Below are 7,384 nucleotides of genomic sequence, written 5' to 3'. Positions count from 1 at the left end.
TATCTTCAATGAAAGGGAAAGTTTGGCCGAGAGAGTTTCACAGCAGACTACCTCCCTGTCCTTATCCGGTCTGCTGGAATTAACTGACAGTGTATCACGTGTCCTCCTCCACATTGATTCCAATATCAGTTACATTTCTGATACCATAAATCCCTCTGAATAATGATATTAAATAACTTCTCACTATTTTCAACCGAATCATTCTGTTTGTTATTTCTGTTCCTCCTACAAACGTGAACCACATGTTGTCATTGTACCATCCTCCAACACTCCCTGACAGCTCATTAGCTTTACTCGGCAAGTTCCGGGGATGACAGGACTGTCCCATGAGAGGTTGGTTTATCTGGGCATGTATTCAGGACCATGAGAGGGGGATCCGATGGAAATGTATCCAATTCTAACGGTTGGCCAGACTAAGTACAGGGGGTGGGCTGTATCTCCTGGGCCGGGTATTCTCAGAACAAGCATCACAGTCTCAGGACATGGGCTCACCCATTTCTAATAGAAAGGAAGAGAATTATCTTCACACAGAGTGATCAACCTGAGGAATTCTCCCCCACAGAAGGCTGTGGAGCACAGGTTACTGAGTATATTCAGGAAAGAAATTGATAATGTTCTTTTACAGGTTAAAGACATCATGGGGTTTGGAGCGAAATTGGGAATATAGCAGTGAGATAGTGAATCAGACATGATCACACTGAATGGGAGAGCAGGCTTGAAGGGCTGAATGGCCTCTTCCTGCTCCTGGATTCTGTGCTTCTGACAGTTTAATGTCCTCCTGAAAATCTCACCCTGAAAAGTATCAGTGATTACACTGGGGAAGCACATCAGGAGCTGTTTTCGTTCAGACATTCCTGCATCTTGAAAATGTGATTTTCTTTGCAGAGACGATGAACAGTCAGTGTGAGGTTCAATGTGGGCCACAGGATTCCTAATGCTGTCTCAGTGAAACAGTCACAGGAAGGCTTCCTTACTGTCGATGGCCAATCGCCTGCAATAAAGACCGACACTTCATGGACCTTCTGGATTGTTCACGGTCCCTGGGTGTGAATGTTCTGTGTGATTTATAGACAATATAAATTTAGCAGGAATACACTGAAAAACCTCATTTAAATGGAGGAGTGGGCAATTATAACGCACTTTCTGTTTTATATCTTAAGGGTATCCCAAAATGTTTTACAGGTAATTGAACTGTTTTGGAATTTATCCGACATTGTAGGGAATGGTGGTAATTTTAGAAACAGGGAGACTTACAGACACTAATACATAGCCAGAGCCACAGATACAGGATAAGATTGTCCTGGAGATGTTTCAGAGCTCAATCTGTGACCCACACAAGACCGGGACACCAGTGGATGGAAGACAATCAGTTTTTGGTCATATGGAGAAAGTGTTTTATTGTCTCTGTGATTGTTATCGATCTAGACTACCAAACGACCTTTGATAAGGTGCGTCATGGGAGGCTGCTGAGTAAGGGGAAGGCCCATACTGTTAGAGGTGAGCTCCTGGCATGGATTCAGGATTGGCTGAAGGCAGAGAGGTAGGATAAAAGGTTCTTCTTCAGAATGGCAGTTAGTGACAAGTGGTGTCCCACAGGGTTCAGTGATGGGACTGTGGCTGTTCACTTTATATATTAATGATCTGGATGAAGGGACTGGGGGCATTCTGGCGAAGTTTGCCGATAAGACAAAGTTAGATGGACAGGCAGGTTCTACTGAGGAGGTGGGGAGGCTGCAGAAAGATTAAGACAGTTCAGGAGAGTAGTCCAGGAAATGGCTAATGAAATTCAATGTGAACAAATGCGAGATCTAGCACTTTGAAAAACAGAATACAGGCATGGACTATGTTTTAAACGGTGAGAAAAGTCCTAAAACCAAAGTACAAAGTGATATGGGAGTGCTCGTCCAGGATTCTCTAAAGTTTGAATTGTAGGTTGAATCTGTGGTTAAGAAAGCAAATGTAATGTCATTTATCTCAAGAGGGTTGGAATGTAAAAGCAGCGATGTCCTTCTGAGACTTTATAAAGCTCTGGTTAGGCCCCATTTAGAACACCGTGTCCAGTTTTGGGCCCCACACCTCAGGAAGGACATACTGGGACTGGAGTATGTCCAGCAGAGATGCACACGGATGATCCCTGGAATGGTAGACCTAACATACGATTGGCTGAGGATCCTGGGATTGTATTCATTAGAGTTTAGAAGGTTGAGGGAAGAGCGAATAGAAACTTACAAGAGAATGCATGGCTTAGAAAGGGTGGATGCTGGGAAGTTGTTTCTTTTAGGCGGGGAGATTAGGACCCGTGGGCACAGCTTTAAAATTAGAGGGAGTCAATTTGGAATGGAAATGAGAAGACATGGAAATGATCTTGCAGGGAATTAAGGGCTACAGGGAGAGTGTGGGTAAGTGGAATTGAAACGCCGATTAGCCATGATTAAATGGTGGAATGGACTCAATGGGCTGAATGGCCTTGCTTCCACTCCGATGTCTTATCATCTTATGGTCTTATGATCCCTATCCTGAGAGGGCTTCATGGGGCCGATATAAAGGGAGGTTTGCTCCTCATCTAACTCCACACTGTACCTATCCTGGGATTGGTTGATCGGGAAAGTGTAGTGGAAGCTTTCCTCTGTACCTAACCCCATGCGGACCCATTTTCTGCGGGAGTTTGATGGGGACAGTATCGGGTGATTTAAACAAAACCTAACCTCACGCTGAACACGGCCTGATTTTCCAAATTGTTCCAGTCTATTGTTAGGTTACGAGACAATGAGCCTCCAGAAGCAACTAAAATATTTTCTCTCCATCTAAACCAGCAGTTCCTGTCATAAATCTCAAACTTATATCATTTCAAATCTTTCTAAATCCCAGTGACACCATTCTGGGCTTCTGTCATTTCCCTGGCCATTGAACCCGTGCTGTCCAGCTATAGTTCTGTGAATCTACGCTGCATTCACTTGCACATGGACTCCCAAGTCCCCACTCGTTCTTGCCTTTCCCTGTTTATAAAGTCACTGTCAGTGCTGTGCTAACATGAAATGGCTGCTTTGAACAAACCTAAAATGGCTAACTGACTGACACTTCTGAAAACATTTGTCCTGGTTTGCAGATTAAACACATCTTACACTTTGTACATGATCATCTCTCGGCCTCCTGCAGATGAAATAAAGCGGGATGTGAACCAATGCATTTTGGAGGTTAGAGGAGGGACAATTTAAACTAAATGGTCCAATGTTAATCTGGGTGCAGGGACAGAGAAGGCTTCAGTTTGAGTCTGGAATTCAGTCAGCACAGGAGAGAGACAAATGAATGAAAAGTGTTTTCCATTCATACATTCCTGCATTGTGGAAATGTTAATTTACAAATTAAACTGCAAAAGCAAGATAGGGAGAACTATGTTACAATGTTTCAATTGATTAAGATGTGGATTCAAGAATGTGTTTAAGGTCAGTGCCCTGAGATAATTAAAAATGTCAGCCATCTGTCTGACTTTCCAAACTTCAACCAATAAAAACGTCAGGAATACACAAAAGGTAACATGACAGGTTTTGCTACTGAATTGTAGGTATGTGGCCTTATTCGGAGTCTGTCAGAGTTTTGGCGTGGAATCAGGAGCATTTTATCTAAAAAAAAAGGCATTTACCAAGTGTCACACTGACGCACTTTGTGTATTTGAATCTTCATTGACTGCCAGGGCCATTCGTTAACATCTCTCCCTCTGTGCTGTAAGGAACAAACAAACACAAGATAAAGGAGCTGGAGTCAGGAAATCGGCCCCTCGAGCCTGCTCCGATATTTAATACAGTCATGACTGAACTCATCTATGAAGTGCTTTGAGAGGTTAGGAAAGACACGCATGAACGCCAGCCTCCCAGAATGCCTTGGTCCACCAAAATTGGCCTCCCATCGAAATAGATCCATGCAGACGCCATCTTCCTCCCCTTCACTCATCCCTGGAACGTCTGGATAACAAGGACACCTACGTCAGACTCCTATATATTGACTTTAGCTCTGCCTTGATCACCATATTGCCAACAAGACTCATCGACACAATCTGAGCCCTTGGACTCTTTCCTCACCTCTGCAACTGGATCCTCAACTTTCTTACCTGCAGATCAGAATCAATAAGGATGGTTGAGAACACATCCGCTACGATAATCCGCAATACTGGTGCCCTGCAAGGCTGTGTACTCAGCCCCATTCTATATTTCTTCCCCTCATATATCTGTATGGCCACATTTAGCTCCAACTCCATTTACAGATTAGCTAATGACACCACCATAGTGGGTACGATCTCAAACAACGGTGAGACAGAGTACAGGAAAGAGAGCTTAGTGGCATGGTGTAAAGACAACAATCTCTCCCTCAATGTCAGCAAGACAAAGGAACTGGTCATTGACTTCAGGAAGTGGACTGAAGGACAGACCCTGGTCACTGTCATTGGTGCTGAGGTGGAGGTGATTGAGAGCTTCAAGTTCTGAGGAAATAATATTCCCAACAATCAGTCCATCATATCAGCTCTACAGCCAAGAAAGCTCATCAATGCCTCTACTTCCTCAGAAGGCAAAGGAAATTTAACATTTCGGCAATGACTCTGACCAATTTTTATATTGCACTGTAGAAAGCATCCTATCCAGATGCATCACACCTTGGTATGGTACCTGCTCTGCCCGTACTGCAAGAACTTACAGAGAGGCATGAACCCAACCCAGTCCATAACGCAAATCACATTTCCTTCCATCTGACTCGGTCTCGAGTTCCCACTGCTTCAGGAAAGCAGCCGTCATAATGAAAGGCCCCTCCCACCCCTGCAATACTCTCTTCCACCCACTTCCATTGGACAGAAGATACAAAAGTTTGCAAACATGTACCAATAGGTTCAGGAACAGTTTCCCCCCTGCTGTTATCAGACGTATGACTGGGCCTGTCACATATTAGAGTTCATCCTTCTCTGCACCTGTTTTATGGCTACAACACTATATTAACCCGATGTCCTTATATAAGGCATGATTTGTACTGGATATCACGCAGAACAATAATTTTCACTGTGTCTCGGTTTAGGTCACAATCATAATTATCAAATAAATCAAAGCTCCTCACCATTAGGTTTGGGTCTGGTCTGGTGTATAACACGTGAAACCTATGTCTCCTGTATCCTGTGTAAAAGACTTTGACTATCCATTACATCCATATCTGTCATAATTTGTTAAGGATCTATTAGATCACCCTCAGTATCGACATTCAAGTGAAAGCAATGATTTATTAAATTGTCCCCCATCATTCACGATGGGATGTGACAGGATTGCAGAGCTTATGTCTGATCCATGGGTTCAGGAGTCACTTAGCCTTGTCTATCTGTTGCTGTTCATGGTTTCTGACATGCAAGTATTTCTGTGTTGTACCTTCACCAGGTTGACACCTTACTTTTAGATATACCCAATCCTGCATGCTTCATTTAACCAGGTTTGATAACTGGCTCCATGTCATAACCTTCCCATTCATCTGTTTCCCCAGACCCTCAATTTCTTATTTGCCATATCTTTTGTATGTACTTCCTTTAGAGCCTTGGTAAATTTGTGCAATGCATCTTGCAGACTCTCATTGATTTACAAGAGGGACTGGTTATTACTTATAGACAGTCCGTATCACACTCATTAAAAAGGCAGAGCTCATACGAACAGCTGAAACAAAAATAAACCAGGTTTCTTCAGGATTAAACTGCCTTTTACTGCAGAGAACAGAGAGAGCTCCTGAGCAGCTGAAGAATTGTCTGTGTCTTGTTCAGGGTCCCAATCTGTTTAGCTGCCTGAGAACCAATCACATCACTGTTGGCAGGCAGACAGCCTTTGTCATTGGTGAACTAGCGGCCAATTATCAATCAGCTCCTTGTTTCAAACCAAAGTTCCATCTGTGAATAACTCCGTTCATCTCCAACCAGACTTCAATCATTGGGTCACTCTCAGGTGAATTGCTGTCAAACCGTGCAGCAATCTTCCACTAATCGGCTGTTTGTAAGGTCGCTCTTTTCACATTTTAGTCCAAATTAAACTCAAGACTTTCAAAAAATGGTTTTGATTTGCAGTCGCCCTGAGAAAACTAAAATGCCATTTCAAAAACGCTTTTACTTGCAAAACAAGATGCACAAAATTTACAAAAAACTGCAATCTATTTATTCTTTCTCCCTTCTTACAATGTTATGCAATCATAACATTCCTTAAATCTTTTACATATTCCAGCATCTGCCTCTTGGGGCAATCCATCTGAATTCCCATTAAGTTATCCAATAATGTGTATGACGTTTCCATAAAATGGTTACAATAAAAGATTCGATCGGAACAGTCTTGCATTGTTTATTTGAACCTTTGTAAAGAAGGCCAGTGGATTACAATCAGTGTAATTTAGTATTTCATTGTTCTTCGTTGGATAGACTTCAAAGTGCTGAAGAGCCAACAGTAATCCCAAAGCCCCCTTTCCTATGGGAGAGTATTTTTCCCAATGCCTAACATTGTTTCTAAAAGCACCATCCTCCAGGTTTCACAATTCCTAACTCATTATCCTGGAACAAGACAGCACTTCGCCCCAATTCACCAGCATCAGCGGCCATTTTGATAAGACTGGAAAACTCACGGATGGCCAAAAGTGGTTCATTGATTCAAACTGCTTTCACCTTTCAAAGGTAACCTCGCACTCTGATAACTAAGCCAGTTTTTCTTATTTCCATCACAAATTTGATAAAGGCACAGCCACCCAGCTAAAATCATGGACAACTTTCGAGTAAAGTCAAATATTCCTGAAAAATTTATTAATTTATCAGTTAGTTTTAGGAACAAGGAATTCTGTTAGTGTCTTCACTTTTGCTATCTCCATCAATATCTGTGTTTTTGTGTGTGCGTGTGTGTGTATGCCTGTGTGACTGTATCTGCATGTGTGACCCTCTATGTGCTGCTGTATGTTTCTCTGCACATCTCTGTGTATGTGTCTCTGAGTATCTGTTTGTATTGACATCTGTCTCACACACAGACACGAAACACACACACAAATACGCATCAACATGACCAAAAGCATTCTTTCACTTTAAACATAAGAGAAATAGACAGAGATAAAGATAGAGGCGAGTTTAAGCCCCATTTCATAACATACAATTCACAAAACAACAGGGAGCCCGCTGCAAAGAGATACAGACACAGAGATACATAAAAATGGAGACACTCACTAATACACACAATGAGACACACACATACTCGCACAGACACTGATAGCCAGACAGAGATAGATGAGTAGACACACATACAAACACAGAGACAGAAACACACACGATAATGCGCACACACATTCAGAAGACACGTGCAAAAAGACAGACAGAATCATTGTGCAGTGAGTGATAGTG

Source organism: Chiloscyllium punctatum, chromosome 21 (assembly GCF_047496795.1).
Source record: "Chiloscyllium punctatum isolate Juve2018m chromosome 21, sChiPun1.3, whole genome shotgun sequence".
In the NCBI taxonomy this organism is placed as follows: Eukaryota; Metazoa; Chordata; class Chondrichthyes; order Orectolobiformes; family Hemiscylliidae; genus Chiloscyllium; species Chiloscyllium punctatum.
Note: the sequence above shows the minus strand (reverse complement) of the source record.